Source organism: Chiroxiphia lanceolata, chromosome 1, assembly GCF_009829145.1.
Source record: "Chiroxiphia lanceolata isolate bChiLan1 chromosome 1, bChiLan1.pri, whole genome shotgun sequence".
Lineage (NCBI taxonomy): Eukaryota > Metazoa > Chordata > Aves > Passeriformes > Pipridae > Chiroxiphia > Chiroxiphia lanceolata.
The window spans coordinates 50,559,732-50,578,122 of record NC_045637.1 but is presented as its reverse complement, the minus strand read 5'-3'; the positions used below and the strand labels follow the sequence as shown (position 1 = coordinate 50,578,122).

Below are 18,391 nucleotides of genomic sequence, written 5' to 3'. Positions count from 1 at the left end.
GAATGTTTGCTCAGTAACTGTGCAAGAAAATCTCTCTCCTGATTTCTGATATGTAGTCATCTCCTTCCTGTCTGAATCAACTACTTTGTCAATATGAAACAGAGCTTTGACAGCACTTGCTGCCATTTTTTTAAAAGGCTATGTAAGACTTCTTCCACTGCAAAGCACACTGCATTTTTGAGTTTGTTTCATTTAAAATAAGCCATAACACTGAAAAACAAAATCCTGCAGGACCATCCTCCCCACTTAAACCAGAGCTCTGCGGGAAATTGAATACAAGTGCTGCTTCAGGGAGTGAACTTTCATGTGTGGCTGCACGATGGCTCAGTAAGGAATAGCAGCAGAGATGACTTGTGGTGGAATTATTGAGCTGAATAAAAATGGATGAATTTGGGCACATGCACAGAGCTCAACTCCTCTAATATTCACACTGGGCCTATGATAATCAGCTGATTCAACAGCAACCAGCAGAGAAATTGGGCTTTGTCAGGAGAATCTTCAGCTCAGGTGCATGCTGAAAATGTGGTCCAAGCTCTGCACATGGTTGCATTTTTTCTATGGGTGTAACTAGTTTTATTTCAGAGCATAAGTATGAGGATTAATCGTGTTCTCAAGAAGACAGAAATGCTCACACTTTATATCTCTGTGCTATGTCCTCTCATCTCTAAAATTCACAGAAATCCCAAGACAGATGATCCTTTCAGTACATGGAAAGTATCCCTCCGCCCCTCCCTACAAATGGAACATGTAGTCTGTGAGTGCACTGAGGAGATCTTCAATGACTGCATCCTTGGCAGAAGGAGATCCCAGAAATGACTCCATAAATTCTTTTAAATGTTTTAAAGTTCTTGTTTCTTTACTAAGCATCCTGTCTGTGTTTCCGGCATCAAGATCAACCACACTTTCATACTTCGTAACAGGACAATGATAGGGAAACAACTAGGGCCACATGCAAGGGCCTTCCAGAGAGACTAAAGTGCACAGAGCAGGTGGGCAGAGTAAATAGTAAAAACATTATCAGAGTATTTACTGCAGAACCCTCAAGAGAGAAAAGTATCTGTAGTGATGTGATGCATGGAGCAGGAATGGTGTTCTCCCCGCAGTCTACCTCTCTTATCTATCAGCTTTTTTTTCTGTAGATTTCAGCAATAAATTTCTTTGTGAATTCTGAGTTCCTTTTCTTCAGGTTCCCCGCCTGAAAAAATTGCCAAAATAACTTGTGGTTTTCAGAGAGGTGTTTGTACTCCCTTGATACTTCTCTGTAATAAAAAAAGGTCTCTCATCTAGAAAAATTGTCTGTGGCACAGAAGGTCTCTCAGGTACTTCTCTCCAATCAGGTTTTACATTTGGTCCTGTATTAACTCCATCCATTGGTCAAAGCAGGTCACAGTGTCCCTCTGGAAAGATGAAACTGGTATTAGGCAACAAAGAAAAGTTTGAAAGGAGACTGTAGGAAACTCCAAGCTAGCAGAGGAAAGCTTGGATTGAGGTGTATCGTGCATGCTGCTTTGGATATACTAGGAAAAGCACTCCATGGGGAAAGAGGGGTTTTGAATACTGTTTTGCAGAGACATGATACAGCCCTGTTACATTCACTTGGCCTGGTGCATAGGTCACTACATGGTAATCTTAACACTAACGTAAACATTTCTAATTTGAGTCTAGGATTGGTGTTCTCCAACTTTTCCCCTCTCAGATTTGACTGTGAGCTTTGGTTACAATATCTTTTAAAAAATTATTCCCCATTGCAAGAGGCAGGTTTAAATTTTTAAATTTTTATGTGTAATCACCTCAATAAAGTATGCCAGACATATTTATCTGTGAATGTTTAATGAAAATTAATGACTGAATGAAAAGTAAGTAACAGATGCTAATAAAATTACTCTTTATAAACACATTAACTTAGAATGAAAGATCCAAGCTCCAGTCAGGGATGAATAAATAAACAAATGAAAGGAAGAAGAACAGAGTATTTTGGATTTCTCCTTACTGAAGAGCCACCTTGAAGGGCCTTGACAGTTATACAACCACAGAGATTTTGTTAATGCCACAAAAAAGGTCTGTAGCAGAGATCCATTCTAGGAGCTTTGGAGTATGCAGAGATATAGCTCATGTGGTCCTGACCAGTGCTCGGCCACATCTTCACTTGAGTGAAGTGCTGTATTTGCCTATCTAGGTGACAGTGCTGTTGGGGATGTTTCAGTGTATGGGCAGGCAACCTGAAAGCTCCAGCCTTTCTTCCTTGCTGTTCCTTTCTTTTTATGGAAAAACATTTGTGCTACGTTTATTTATTTAAACAGAAAAACAAATCAGTGTATTACAGAGAGCCCAAACATTGCCTAGTTGTGGTATGGGTTAGGTGTTTGCATTGAAACTGATGCTCTTTATTGTCATACTTATGGGTTTGATTAGAGAACAAAATAAACAAAGGCTAGTCCCTGGGAGCAGCTGTCTCAGCACACCATTACTATCAGTTCAAGGCCTCAAGGCAGGACAGCAGAGATCAATATACATTATTCTCCACCAGGAAGAAAGATCTGCCTGAGTGCTGGAGCATCATTAACCACAAGTATGCCACACTTGTGGAACATCCTATCTACTTTGTACTGAATAGTTGGGACAGCTAAAGAAATAACGTGATTAAGGTCTATATTGCTTCTATACAAAAGGTAAGTGCTCTCTCATATTACTTACTATATAATGTGAGAGGACTGACTGATGTTACCATGGTTTTCCAACCACAAAAGTCTGGACATCACAGTATAGGATGACAATCAGAAGAAAACATTTTCCTGCTCTGCAGGATCTTCAGTGAAGAACTCAAGCTGGTTGGCAGATGCACTAAGGTGGAAGAAGCTAAAGAGTACTGGAAAGAAAATCAGAGGAGATCAGCATTCCTTGGCAGATGGAGGGTAGAGGAGATATGAGGAAGAGGTTTCTTTTGTGTCTGCTTATCTGTGATTTGGTGAAATTGCCAAGTGACTTCAAAGGAGAGAGTGCATGATGCTCTTCTGTTCTTTCTGCAGCTCCTACTGCTCTAACCTTCATATTTAATAGGACAAAAATGGTTTGTACGAAGCTACAGTTGCTACCTGTAGCAGAAACCTGCAGGCAAATCGCTGGAACATACTTAAGAGACTGAGTCTGAAACTGTATGCATTCTTTGCCCTTCCTGTAAAGAGTTTATTTGAATGTTGCTTGTTGTGAAAAGAAGAATTGTCATATTGTTTTAATATCTCACCTCTGATGGTAGTGCAGTATTTCAGAATAAAGAATTAAACCGAGGGCATTAATTAGTGTGCAGTCCTTACCTGCAGTGTAGGGCAGCTTCCACAGCTTCACAGCATGGACCGCCCTTGTCAACGTGCCGCTCTCTGATTGAACATGACAGATTTCAGCTTTCATAATTTTTTAGAGATGAGCTGGAAACGAGAGAAGGGAGTGGCACATGACTTTACAGTGTTTGGGACAAAGTTGTCAGCAGATTTTTAAACAATGACATTGCTTCTGATAGAAAATGATTCTGAAGCTGTAATTCCTTGTTCATCAGTTTATCCAGTCTCTGGCTGAAGTTCCTGGTGTTTTAAATAAACAAGAAAGTTATGTGAGTTTACCTACAACAGGAATGAGTTTCTAGGTGGACATTATAATCTCAGTTTAGGTGTAACAGATGTTGGTTTATTTCAAGGAATTGATTATAAATGCACTAAGTCCACTTAAAAATTAAAATAATAATCTCTTCCTGAAAATGAGAGGTGGACATTCTTTTTGTTGGTAAGACCTAATCATGGCTAGGCTTCGCGAACGAAGATTTGGGAAGGCACTATCCACTTTTGCTACAGGCACGCTGGTGGCTTATGAGGCCAATACGTGACAGACATATCCGATTGCAAAAGGCGCAGCAGAAAGACTCCTTAGATGGTGTATTTTGCAAGACACGGTTCTTTCTGCGTTGCCTTTTTTCCTCGAGAGTGATCCTGCGTGTGTTCTCGAAGGAGACAGCTGCGTTATAGATGGTGTGTCTCCAGGCCTCCCGATTTGAGGCCAGAGTAGACCAGTTATGGTGATCAATATGGCCAAGGCTGAGATGTTGTTTCAGGGAGTCCTTGTATCTTTTCTTCGGGGCTCCTCTCATGCGGCAGCCAGTGGCAAGTTCACCATAGAGCAGGATCTTAGGGAGGCGGTGGTCCTTCATCCTTGAGACGTGCCCTGCCCATCGCAGCTGCGTTCTCAGTAACATGGCCTCAATACTAGTGACAGCTGCTTGCTCTAGTACAGATGTATTGGTCACATAATCAGACCAGCGGATGTTAAGGATTGTACGGAGGCAGCGCTGATGGAAGCGTTCTAGGAGACGCAGGTGGTGGTGGTAGATGACCCATGATTCGGAACCATATAGGAGAGTAGACAACACTATGGCTTTGTAAACACCAATCTTGGTGCTTTTCTTCAAGTGTTTATTACGCCATACTCTTTTGTGGAGTTTTCCAAAGGCACTATATGCCTTAGCTAACCTGTTGTCTATCTCTCCGTCGATCTTACCATCTGAGGAGATGAGGCTACCAAGGTAGTTAAACTGCTGGACTGATTTGAGCTCTGATTGGCCAATGGTGATGTGGGGATGATGGAAGACTTCCTGAGGTGCAGGTTGATGGAGGACCTCTGTCTTCTTTAAGCTGACTTCCAGCCCAAAGAGCTCAGCAGCATCTGCAAAGCAGGATGTTAAACGCTGCAGAGCTGCTTCTGTGTGGGCAACAAGGGCAGCGTCATCAGCATAAAGCAGCTCCCGGACAAGATGGTTTAAGGTCTTGGTGTGGGCCTTCAGTCGCCTTAGATTGAATAGACTTCCATCAGTACGGTATCGAATGTAGATGCCGTCCTGATCATCGAGGTCTGCTGTGGCCCTTTGGAGCATCATGCTAAAGAAGACGGTGAATAGGGTAGGAGCGAGAACGCAGCCTTGTTTCACACCATGTAAGACCTAATACTGTAATCACAACATCAGTCTTGCTTCCTTGGAAAAAAAAAACTCCTAGCCTAATTGTTTCCCAAGGAAGAGACTAACTGCTAATTTTAAGGAGGCCTTCTCTATATTTCTTCTGATCCTTATCTATTTTGCATTCAAAAGCAAAGTTAAATTTAACTTCTATTCAACTTGCACACTGTAAAGAAGACTTAGAAATCATTAAAGAAATAAAAGAAATTCTGAAAGAAATTCTGTGTTTCAAAGTGAACTAACCAAACATGAAAATGCCAAGAATATTTGAAATAAGACCTTATTAGGTAAAGACCCTGGCCACAACTATTTCATGCCTGTCTGCAGTCACACCATGTTTTTAAAAGAAGGCTAGTTTTTCTAATTCAGCCATTTGGGCAATGAATGAATTTCTTCAGCTTCTCTACTTTTTCCCTGTTTTTTTTCTCGTAGAAGATGCTGCTTATTATTTGTTCTGTAAATTCTAATTAAGGTTACAGCTGCTTGAAGCTGGAAAAGCTCAAATAAAAGACAGGAACAAACACAAAGTCTCTTTTTTCATCTGCCTTCTCCACTCTTATATTTTCACTGGATGATGGTGGTGTGTGTCTCTCGCTAATCTCAAAAACTACAACTCAAAATGTATGACTGCAGCTTGTAGTGAACAAAGCTAAATGACAGCTCCAAGCCCTGCTGCCTGCAGCCAGTGAGGTTGCTCACCAGAAGTGGAGAAGTATGGGATGGAAGGGGGGAGGAGAGTCCCTTGTAGCAGGTCACACCCTTCCCCAAGGTGCTTTTCTCCCCCTGCTCAGTCCCCAAAGGTGCTTTTGTGTGGAAAGACATTAACAACCTCTTGCAAATATGGGATGAGGTTACAATACTTTTATGTACACAAGCCTACTAAAGGAGCAAGATTTCCTATACAGTAGTAAGGCTATCACAATCCAGTTCATGGAAATGAACACATAGCTTCTACCCCAAAGAATTTACAGTCAAATCAGACCCAGGCAGCAAATAATATCCCTCCTGTTTCTGACACACCTGTAAACTCCGGTACTGTAATATGATAAATTATTTTTTGCTGCAATGTGAAATGCAAAGGAAACTATCTGATCTTTTCTTGCAGTTGCTTTTGATTCTCTGTTTATTATTCAAGAGTTTCCAAGGAGGTGGTGATTTTAAAAAATGAGAAGTTAAACAAAAGAAGGAAAAAGATGAAGTAAAATGTAAGAGGCTGCACAAGAGTGTGACTGCTAAGATCACACAGATATAAGATCACACGGAGATAAGACAGATAAAACACAAAAAGGCACTGGGGGTAAAGTGTGGAAAGAGGAGGTGGTGAGGTCCACGGTGTAAGGGTGGGCAGCATCTTACGCTGATCATATGCTCATGAAAACATTGTTATTCACACATTTGCCTTATTTTATTGTGCTTTGTTGTACTTCATGTACTCTAACATGAATTTCTGTTAGCTGAGTCTGAGGGGAAAGTGTTCCTTCTTGCTCAGGCCTCCAGTATGTTGTGGTAAGTCTGGCTGTAAGTGTTCCACTATTGAATCCTAAATACCTTCTGAAGGGATGTGTGGTTGCAAAGACAAATAGACTAAGAAGCAGATTAAAATGGGAAAAAAAAATAAAGTTCGTATTTTGTTTTGTTCACAGAGTTCACTAAGCAATTATCTGTCTTTATTCTAGAGATTTTTCCAAGAAATTATTCTCAATAAATGTTTTGCATTGTATCCTAATTGTGAATCTGTGTGTAATCCAGCTGCACAAACTATGTGTATTGAATTTCTCAGGGCTGCAGATAAATAAACTGGTGATAGCAGTGCTCTGGTTTGGTCAGTTAAGCAATTTGAATGAGCCAGGGGCAATATCCTTAAAGTAGGTAAGTACTTCTCTCCCACCAATGTTGATGGGAATTAACAGCCCTCATCTCTGTCAAAACTAGAGATTAAGCACCCAAGATTTTTTTCAAGCAAACCTCTGCTGGATAACATCACTGGATACTGTTTGTGTGCATTGTGTGCCTCATTCTGTCACCTTCTCTTGAAAAGCTCAGGCAAGAATCAATAGTTTAATTAAAATCACGAAAGACTCTTTTGTTCAGACATGCTAGTTTAAAGTAGTTCCATTACTTGGGTAGCAAAATCCATGCAGTATGGGGAAGTACAGAAGTGTTTTACACAGATAATAGTTTTGCTGATTGTTTCTTTCCAGGGAGAGGAGGGTGGGTAGGTTTAAATATGTCTCCTAACAAGCAATGGTCATGTAGTTAATTGCATATGTCTCCTAACAAGCAATGGTCATGTAGTTAATTGCAATTGGTAAGTAGGGAGGAATAGTTAAATATATATTTAAGTTTTCTCACTACTGACCTTTCCATTCTGCATCATAATATCATTTAGCTAAGCATTTATGTATATTCATAAATATTTAGATTTTAGAACATCTCAGAGATTTCAGCAGTATCCTTAAGTTATCTATGAGATGAGTCCAGATCAGTCTTGAATTTCCTTTTTCCCACCTGAGATCAAAACCTTCTGATGATGCCATTTCCTCTGATTCTTTCAGACACATATTGCACTTTGACATCCTTCCTGCTGCAGGCTATACAGATGAGTGTTCTTGGTCAGCCACGGACTTGTATCCTTTTTAATTTGTCTTTCATTGTTAAAAGGAAATATCCATTACCAAAAAGGGTGTGTTTTTATATCGTCTTGGAAGAGCAATGGCTACAGGGATGATGGCTGAGGGAGAAGAAATTAAAGATGAACATTGCTGGTGTGTTTCCTGTGTGTGGGATTGAGAACTGGTGGATCAGTGAAGTAAAACTTTCACTGAACAAGACTATATGCAGTAGTGGTAAAATGAACTCATGGTTTCAGAATTAAGAGAACATAAGATATGAAGAATTTATGTACAGCAGCATGTGTTCAAGAATGAACTCAGTCATGGACTCAGTTCAGGGCATCTGGCATTATTTACAGCATTTGATTTTACTTTTAGGAGCACAGAATTTCAGGCCTGTAGAATGCTATTTAAAATACTTTTTTATGACAGTTAAAATTAAACCTAAAGTTTAGGATGAACTCTGTCAGGAATTGTTAATACCCTCTTCTCCTGCTGGTGTTAGACTTTTCTTTTTATTCCCTTTAGCCATTCACAGAGCAGCACAATGGGATCACTACTGCTCTAGGATAAAAAATGATTAAGGAAGGAATCCTGTTGTTTTATAGGTACCTGTCAGTGATGCTAGAGACTATGAATAAAATCAGAACTCTGTTGTCTTCAGTGCCAAGCTTTGTGCCAAGGCATGGTCTCTACAGGGAGTTTTGCCACTCTGGTTATACCACCCATGTTAAAGCCAGAAAAAGTTTTATAGACATGGTTATCATGCATAGACTGGGATAGCCTGTGTCGGTTTGGGAAGTGGTTAAACTGTGCCAGGTGAAATTCCCTGTATTCCAGTAATATAAGTGCTGTAGGGCAGCTGAGGTTGGGATAGAGGGGGAGGGAGTGGGAAAGAAGCAGAGATGGAGAAGTAGGGAGTTTTGGTCTTTTCTTTTGCACTATGTTGCTCTTTCTGGAAGAAATTAAAAGCTTATATTTGTCATTGCTGTTTAGAAATACATTGGCTACCATTTTGCTCCTTTCAAATTTAATTTTGTAGAAATAGGACAATCTTTGCTGTGAGATTCTGCCTTACTTCATGCCAGTCTATATTTTCAGTTTGAACAGTTTTCCAAGATTACCAACAATAGTCCACTTGAAGGCAAACATTCAATTAGTAAGTCACAGCAGTTCACTCCTAATGTTTCCCTGAAGTTCGTCATTGATAGAGAAACAACATCACAGAGGCTGTAGCTGTAGACATTTTTATACTGCACTAGGGGAAAATAAATTGCCTGAAGCACAGTAGGACGTTTCCTAATTGGAGGTCAAGGAAATCACTGCAAATTATTACACTGCAAATAGTACAATGCAGAAGATTAACACAAATTATGGGGACAGTTCTCTTTCACAGAAGACGACATCAGTATCCAGAGCAGAAACAGTAAGCCAAATGTCTAGAAACATCAACTGTGTATAAGTGAAGAGATTTAGATAACTCACAAAGAGCCACTTCACTGAGTGTATTCTGAGACAGCCAAAACTTTACTGCCTCATGCATGAGTTGTCCTTTCTGCCTTGAAAAAATGGGAATGCTCCCAAGATCTTTATTCCTAGACAGGTCTGTTCAGTTCAATGGACTTTACAAGTTACAGCAGTGAAATCCTTATGGAGGAGGAATGATTTATCATTCTTAGATTATGGGTAGGATTTTGTTACATCAGTCTTCTCTTTAAAATCTGAGGCAGAAAAATAACTTCTGTTAATACTGTGCTTCTTTCGCTTCCTTTTTTTTTTTTTTTTTAAGTATTGCAGCATCTCATACATTTTGCTTTTTCATTTAAGTTCCAGTTCCTGGAATTCCATCTTGATTTGAGTAATTCAGATTGTATTGCAAGAAAAAGTTAGTTCTGGCATTCCATTGCTGAGAGTAATCTGAAAACTTGACTCAAACAGATCCTACAGGCTCAGAAACAAAAAGGAAAGTATAGAGAATTGTATAATTTTTAAATCTCCTGACTTTTAAGCCAGCCTCCTAATTTTACTTTTTTTTATTGCTACAGTTTTGCAGTAACTTACTATCTTTATCCATCTGCTTCTGACTTTCAGCAGTCCCCTGGAGTTGCTGTTCTGGGGTTGGCAACACAGATTACCTTAAAGCACTCTTTGCTATGTGGCATATTAAAAGGCAACAATGACTTTAATTAACTTCTTTATCCAGCATGGAATCAGAGTCCTTCACTCTTCTATCTCATTGTTCAGCCTTCCTTTACAATTCTTTTATTCCATTTACCTTTCTCTGGTACAGGTAATGTATCTGGATTGAGTTACTAGTGGGAAACTTACATAATGGGTAGTTACTGTAATTTACAGTAAAAGACACCTTTCTTTCCTCTTAATCCAATCTGTGGTAACTGAGTATTTACATTTCAGCTGCCCCCTAAACCTACAGACAGCATTTCATGCCTGACTCATTTCTTGGTGACTTGCAAAACTCTTCTGAGATGCTTTAAGTGTTAATAATTTTTTCCAGGCTTTAAGTAATTTAAATGTGAGGAGCTCAGCTTAAAATTTAAGCATAGATCCGATCCTTTGCATGGATATATTCTTTTGTTTTCAGGCAGTTAACAAAAAGAAGAAAAAAAAGAAACAAAAAAAAGGCAGAAGTCCACAGCCAAACATTGCAACATAGGTTGGACGCACATCCAGGGGTGGGAACAAAATAATCCTTTTCTACAGACTGTCTCTAGGGTCTGGTCCTGTTTTTCAATTGGCAAAAAATGGTTACAAAAGATTTTACACTGACAACAAAACCTCACTGCTGTTCAGGACAAGGTTGGCTTGGGACTTTTGAAGGCAAGGGGCCTCTGCAGGTTCTGCACTCTTAGTGAATCGTGCACAGTCTGTGAAAGTGAGCAAGGGCAGTAAGTACAAAGTTGCTCAGTGCAGTTGCAGTTGGTGCTGTAGCCAAGGTTGTTAATAATGCACAACATATCCATTTGTGGTTCTTAGAACACTAGCAGGCTGGCCTACAGGGTACCAAGAAAAGTGGACAGCTGGTGTGAAACTAGACAAAATACCAAAAAATACCCAGTTTTTATTTGCCCATCCTACCAGACAGTGCATTTGATTGTATCGTATGGGGACTCAATTTGTACAGGGTATATCTTGGCTGGTAGAACCCCATGAGACATTTCAGATGGGAAGCCTGAATTCTAGCCCGTGTCTGTGCTTTAAGATGTTAGCATCTGATGTGGCTGCATGGACCTGCTGCTGCTGAAAATACAGACTTCTGGAGTATTCAAAATTGTACACATGTAAATGAAAAACGGCTTTTACCTACCTCTGCTGAAGACCCTACCTGCAGAACTGCATCCAGCTCTGGGGTCCCCAGCACAGGGGGACCTGTTGGAGAAAGTCCAGAGGAGAGCCACCAAGATGTTAGAGGGATGGAGCACCTCTCCTATGAAAAAAGGCTAAAAGAAGTGGAATTGTTCAACCTGGAGAAGAGAAAGCTTCTGTGTGACCCACTTGCATTCTTCCAGTACCTGCAGAGACCCCACAAGAAACATGGAGAGAGACTTTTTACAAGAACATGGAGTGACAGGACAAGGGGAAGTGGCTTCAAACTAAAAGAGAGTAGGTTTAGATTAGATATTAGGAAAAAATTCTTTACCGTGAGGGTGGTGAGGCACTGGAACAGGTTGCCCAGAGAAGTTGTGGATGCCCTGTCTCTGGAAGTGTTTAAGGCCAGGTTAGATTGATCTTTGAGCAACCTGGTCTAGTGGAAGGCATCCTTGTCCACAGCAGGGGAGTTGGAACTGGATGATCTTTAAGGTGCCTTCCAACCCAAACCATTCTTTGATTCTATGATTTATCCAGTGTAGCAGAGGACCAGACTGCTGAAAAAGACAGGACCCATCTGCATCTGCTCTCTAGTAATTATTGGAAACTTGGTTCTTTTTCTGATATTTTAAACAAAGAAAAAGGGAGAAAGCATTTGGTTATAAAATTTTAGTTTGACTGCAGGTTGCCTATAGGAATGGGTCCTATTTATTCATCTTTATTTTCCATCCCGGAGGAATTTATACCAGACTTAACCTGAAGTTTAGGAAAGAAAAAAAAAACAAACAAAAATTGTGTGAAGTGACATCCAGCACTGCATCTTCAAAGCCTTTCAGATCCTTTGGCAGAGATAATCTGATACCTCTTTTTTTCATCCTAAGGATTCTGGTTTTCGTTTTTCTTATGAGGAGAAATTTACATTTACCACTCACAATCTTTACTAAATAGGTATATGCAGAGGATTAGGAAACAATTATTTTTTAAAAGGCAAGTTGACAGAGGAAATTATGCAGATGAAAGCTCTAAATGTTATGGATTCTGAGATGGCATTATTTATTTTTAACCTAAATGAATTTTAACAGGATTTGACAACTTCTCTATCTCTCTGTGTAGTTGCTTTGTGAAAGCCTTCCAAGAGCAATAACGGGCATTGCCTCAAACCTGAGGAATGTTCTAACAAATTTCCTTCTTTACCAGGAATCAGGAGAACTTCTGGAAGAAGTGAAGGGAGAGACACAGTCAGAATCCATGCAAAATATGGCAAATACATATCAAAGACAGAGCAGACTTAAAAGTGATAGCTGTGATTTTGAAATTCAGAAGCATTCTGAAAACTGAGAACAAAAGAATGAAGTAACAATTGATAAACTTGCTGATTCCCAAAGTTCTAACTGTATTGTAAATCTATTGCAAAATTGCATTTTAATGCAGAACACTGAACTGCTTTGTGCTTTGCCAGCTCTGGAAAAAGAGCCCAAATTTCTTTCCAGTTCTTGCCTCACACCTGAAAATGGCATATTTTCTGTTATTGTTTTTTACATACAATCTCTGCACATGCAGGAGAGATTTTCAGCAAAGGAAAGGCTCACATTTGAAGTGATGGTGTGGAAAATGTTCCATATCATCAGGTCCTTCACACATTACATAGATGTGTCAGCATGTCTTTATAAGGATCTGGAACAGACAGTCTTGGCAACAGAGCTAGCCAGCAAACTCTTTGACCCCAGATTCCTCTATTTTGATAATGCTGTCATGCATTTGACACAGGGTCACTGCTACCCTCTTACGTACAGGAAACTTTCATAAGAGAAACTGAGTAACTCTTATTCAAGAGAAATCTAGTTTGAAGTGATAAGCTGGAATCTGAATAAGCCATGTTAATTCCAGATAATTCTATTTGCCAAAATTCTAACAAAAGCACCCATATTCAGCTCTTTCTCCAAGCCTGGCAGAGACCCCTCCAGATCCTCAGAGAATGCAAGAGAGTTCAAAAGTTCACTTGTTATTTGCACTTCAACACATTTGGTTGAAATAATGTTTCCAATCTTTCTTTACACCACAAGTGGTATGTATTACCATTCTAAGATAAGAGAAAGTAAACCAGGTTAGGAAAAAAAATCAACACGTATATTTTAAATGTATTTATGGGATTTAAGAACCAGTGTATCAATATATAATGAGTAACTATTCTCCAGAATACCTGACATTTTTTGTCCAAAGCACATGAAGTATATCTGTGTATATCCATGATTAGTTCTCTTTCTCCAGGCATGCTTAACTTAATTTTCTAGAAAATACTTCTTACAGTTAAGAAATATTAACAGAAAAAAATTACTTGGATTTGCATAGCCTAGAACACGTTCCCACGCTGTGATTCAGAGGGTGGTTGAGTAACTGGGAATTAGATGACTCTGGGAGCCACAAAATACCCCACAAGGATGATACAAAATCTAAAAAATTCAGTGTTTTCTTTCCCGTAAGAAAAATGGGTTATTTTACCACCAGACTTGATTAAAGTTAATTCTGTCTCCATGACCTTTCAGCAACCCAGAGAAGTTACCTGATCACTATGGTGAGGAAAAGTGGCCCATAAAATCTTTTGGAACAAGGTATTTGGCATAAGTTGCAAGTTCACTGCATAGAGGTTTTGCAATGTATATTCACTAGAATCCTGAATCCATGCCTTGCTGTCAGTGTGGAAACAGAAATAGGTTTTAGGAGTCTCGCTGGTGAGGTCGTCCATAAATCTACCAGAGTAGATCTTGCTCATGTTGATAGACGTGTCCATCTCTCGGTTCTGCTTTCATGTTACTCCTTGTATACTTACCCGGTATTTTATTTTTGGGAACTCTAGCAGCTTCTGTTTTCCTGTTCATCTTCTCTGTGCCACCAGCATCTGATTGGAGGGAACTCCTATCACACTTCTGAGTCTTGCGGGGGCTCTCAAACTCATGTGCCAGTAGCCTCCATGGCCAGTTCCTCTCTAACCCCAAGCCATTTTCATCTTGGAAGCATCCAACAACAGAATCCTAACAAACTCTCAGGTCTGCTTTTGGGACATGTGAAACTTCAGACTCAAATTTCAAAGCCAGTGATGTCTGATTCCTTACACTCTATCGCTTCCGCACCTCCCCCTTCCCTGCCACACACTCCTCTATTTGGACTTCTCCGAGGACTCCTTTTTATATTTGAAATATCTTGACACATGCTGGTGTGAAAGATTGGTAGGGGAGAGAGACTCTACCAGTATCACAAGTTTACTCTCAGTAACAGTTAAGAGGAAAAAGTAAAGACCCTTTTGGCTTTGTGCAGTGTGAGAAAAGTACAGCCCTCCTCCAGCACTGCTGCTGGTTTCCCAGTGTTTGTAGAGTAAGAAGGGCAAGAACAGCCAAATCTTGTACAGGTCAGATGCTCTGACATGGACCCCTAGGTGGGCCCAATTCTGCAGGTAGATACAATCTCCATCCAGAGTCCAGCTGGATAAGTCAGTCTTGGTCTGACCACACACTTTCAGAGGGATGTTTTCCTTTCAAGCTGCGCATGGTAACAAACTGCCTTTGGCATCTGAAGGCTCTCTACTCAGAATGTACTTACAAGCTTCAAAGTGGTGGTTAAAATGCCAATGAAGGACATGATTAGTTGCAAGCTTACATGTCTGTCTAACACCACAGTGCAACAGCAACACACTGTAACTTACCATCTGATCTAACCCATCCCCATTTTTAACATGCTGCTGCAGCAGTTTGACTCAACCAGCCTTGTTGTATGCCTTAGGTCAGTTCAGATGTGAATGATGCAAGGTGAAGTTGCTATGCTGAAGGCAGCTCTCTGTAACCCATTTATCTGCCCAAATTACCACTGGCAACAGAAGCAGGCTGAATTTCAGAATGTGAGGCTTCTCACAGTCTTCAGTGTGCTTCCACTTAAGCAGCTCTGCTTTGACTTCCCATTGCTGAGTTAGCTCTGCTATGCATCACTAAAACTACACTCATGACTGCTTCTGCCAGAAGTCCCTAACATTAAGAGGGCTTCCAACCATCTCTTCTCACTTTTCACAGGACATTCTCTGTGCTAGAATTGCCCCAGGACTCTGCTGAAGAAAAGAAACTCTTGAGCAACTTGTAGAATGGCCTCCTCCATTGTTTAGGAAGAATTCTTTTCACTGCATTCCTCAGGCTGTCATGAATCTTCCTCTTGCACAACCAGCCCTTCCAGTTTGACCAAAGCTGGGCCTTCATCTGTATCTTCCAAATCAGAAGTTGTTAATTTAGGTTGACATTACGCCCTCACATATGTAGGTGCTAAGAGACCCTTAGAGTTAAAAAGACAGGTTTTTGAAAGTAAAACAAAGCGGGAGCATGACAGTCCACCTTTCCATTTTGTTATAAGGCAGCCTATAAGTACTAATTTTATGACACTGCCATTTCGTTTCTCTAGTATGTTTTGGACCTAGTTGTAAGAACACACTAAAAGCAGGAGCTGTATCTAATATGAAACATTTGTTTTCACTAGCTGTTTACTGGAGAAAGTTAACTTTTAGTTTTTTTTTATCATTACCATTTTCCAATTAAACAAAGTAGCAGCAACTTTTAATTCAATATTTTTTTTTTGTTCAGTAACTTTTTAACCTACCAAGGTTTTTTTTGTGAAAGATGATGAATGAGAGATTCATTTGTTAGTTCACCATTCTTCTAAACTTGCAAGTACATTGAGGGAAAATATTTTTTCTCTTCTAGACATTAGGCTTGAATGCAATAATTTTTGTATTTGTTGCATGATATGGTTTAATTGATTTGCCAAAGTTACAGGATGAGGGATAAAGAGGGAGTGGATTATAGGAAATGAGAGCCCACTAAATGTCCTTCAAGCAACTAGAATGTAACATTCATTTGCTAAAAAGGGTGAACATTACATAGTTTAGGAAAAGATTCTTGGACTGTGTTAGTAGATTAAAAAAATAATTTGTTCCTATGTAGGACTGTGAAACAAATAGTTCTGCTGTTGTATAAAATATTTTCAATTCTGGCAAATTGAAGGAAAGTCTTTGTGGCCCATTTCTGTTGCAAACTACATGTGTGCTTGATGATGTGCATACAAACAGGGACTAAATAGCATAGTTGTAAACAGCTAGCCTACTGTAAAATAATTACCCACAAAGCAATGTGTGGGGATTGCTTTAGAGCCCTCATGAATACTCGGTCCTATAAAAACTAGTGAGAGTTTTAAGAACGCATTAACATATATGGCAAAATTTGTGGAATTAATATATTTGGAAACTGGAGATACTTGGTTTTTTTCCCCTACCAGATGAAAACTTTCCCCAGTTTTATATATAGGTTGGTTTAAAATAAAATCCCATTCAATTGGTTTACATACACACATTTTTTTTATGCCAGTTTTGTTTGCTAAAGTTAAGGCTGCTCTGCTCTTGGAACCATTTCATAGCAGAGAAGACATGTCACACAGACAAAGTATCTGAGCAGCTAAAGTACATCTAGTCAACACAGTAGCTCTGTTGGAATTTTATGCATTTCCATAGTGGGTGTTGAAGAGCCTGTTTATGGAAATACAGGAAAATAGAGGAATTATATGTATGCTTAAACATATAACAGCTATAACTTTCTGTGTGTAGGCACATACACATCTATTTCAGGTTTTTATGAACCTGAAATGATGACTCTTGCTGAAGCCTGGGGAGATGATCTGGTGTGACAGGAATGTCAAAATCACTGGATACACCCTTTCCAGCACCAGGCAGAAAAGGAGGCTAACAGCAGTGTTACTGCCACCATCAGTAAAACATGCTTTAATTCCTAGATAATAAGCAAACTGACTTTTTAAAAAGAAAATATTAAAACTTCTTCTTTCCAAGTTGTACTGTATTCTGGTAGATGAAAGGGAATTTACTGCAGATCTGTTCTGTGATGGTTGCCTCAGTAGTAATTATTATTCTTGCGGTGTGCTCATGAAATGCAATCTTAATGGGCTGTGTTTCCTAAATACAAAATAATAAAAAAAAAACCCAACAACTTGGGAGCAGAATTTATTGGGAGAAAATGTTGGTGCATGAAGGTAGATAACATTTTAATGACAGTTCCTTACTAATGTTTTATTAAATGTCCATAAAATGATACAACCCTAGTGACATACTGTAATCATAAAAGTCTGTAAGAACAGCTGATTCCCTTGCTGCTATCACATAAAAATACAAGCTGTGATAATGGAGGATGAAGGTATCAGTAGAAAATGACTGTTAGGACTAACAGCAAAAAGAAAGAATGGAAAGTATGAAGGAAACTGACTCCTGGAATAGTATAATATCTGCCTGAACAATTAATAATAATTTTTAATGAATCTTCAAAGACCCGAGCGTCAAGTAAAATGGAATTCTTTGATTGAATCATAGAATAGTTTGGGTTGGAAGGAACTTTATGGGTCATCTAGTCCAACCCCCTGACATCTTCAACTTGATCAGGTTGCTCAGAGCCCCATCTGACCTGGCCTTGAAAGTTTATAGGGATGGGACATCTGCCACCTCTCTGGGCAATCTGTTCCTGTGTTTAACCACCCTCATTGTAAAAAAATGTCCTCCTTCTATCTAGTCTAAATCTACCCTCTTTTATTCTAAAACCATTACCCCTTGTACCACAACAGGACTAAAAACTCTCTCCCCATCTTTCTTATAGGCCCTCCTTTAAGTACTGAAAAGTACTGTAAGGTCTTGCTGGAGCCTTCTCTTTTCCAGGCTGAGCAACCTCAACTCTTTCAGTCTTTCCTCACAGGAGAAGTGCTCCAGCCCTCTGATCATCTTCGTGGCCTCCGCCGGCCCCGTTCCAATAGGTCAATGTCCTTTCTGTGCTGAGGACACCAGAGCTGGACACAGCACTCCAGATGGGGTCTCACAAGAGCAGAGCAGAGGCAGAATCAACTCCCTCAACCTGCTGGCCACACTGCTTTGGATGCAGCCCAGCATACAATTGGCTTTCTGGGCTGCAAGCACATATTCATGGATCACGTCCAGTTTTTCACCCATTAGCACCACAAAGTCCTTCCTGGCAGGGCTGCTTTCACTCTGTTCATCCCCCAGCCTGTGTAGATAGTGGGTCTGCCTCAAACGAGGTGCAACATCTTGTACTTGGCCTTGTTGAAACTCATGAGGTTCCCAGGTGCCAAGTGGATTGCTTGTCCAGGTCCCTCTGGATGGCAACCTGTCCCTCGGGCATGTCAACCACATCACACAGCTTGGTGTTGTCCTTGAACTTGCTGAGGGTGCACTTGATCCCACTGTCTGCGTCACTGATGAAGATATAAAGCAATATTGGCCCCAGTACAGACCGCTGTGGGACATCACTTGTCACCAACTGCAATATGGACACTCTGGATGTGACCATCTAGCCAACTCCTCATCCAGCAAACAGTCCACTCATCAAATCCACCTCTCTCCAATTTAGAGAGA

At 40.0% G+C, this 18,391-nt stretch overlaps 1 long non-coding RNA gene across 1 annotated transcript; it reads right to left on the bottom strand.

Moving 5' to 3' along the window:
* Positions 1-594: 594 nt before the first annotated feature.
* LOC116794704 lies at positions 595-3,531 on the bottom strand. The gene is made up of 3 exons (XR_004359865.1): positions 3,312-3,531; positions 2,695-2,866; positions 595-1,397 (listed from the first exon to the last, which is right to left on the bottom strand). It is a non-coding gene; the product is annotated as an uncharacterized LOC116794704 (long non-coding RNA).
* Between the last annotated feature and the right edge of the window lie 14,860 nt (positions 3,532-18,391).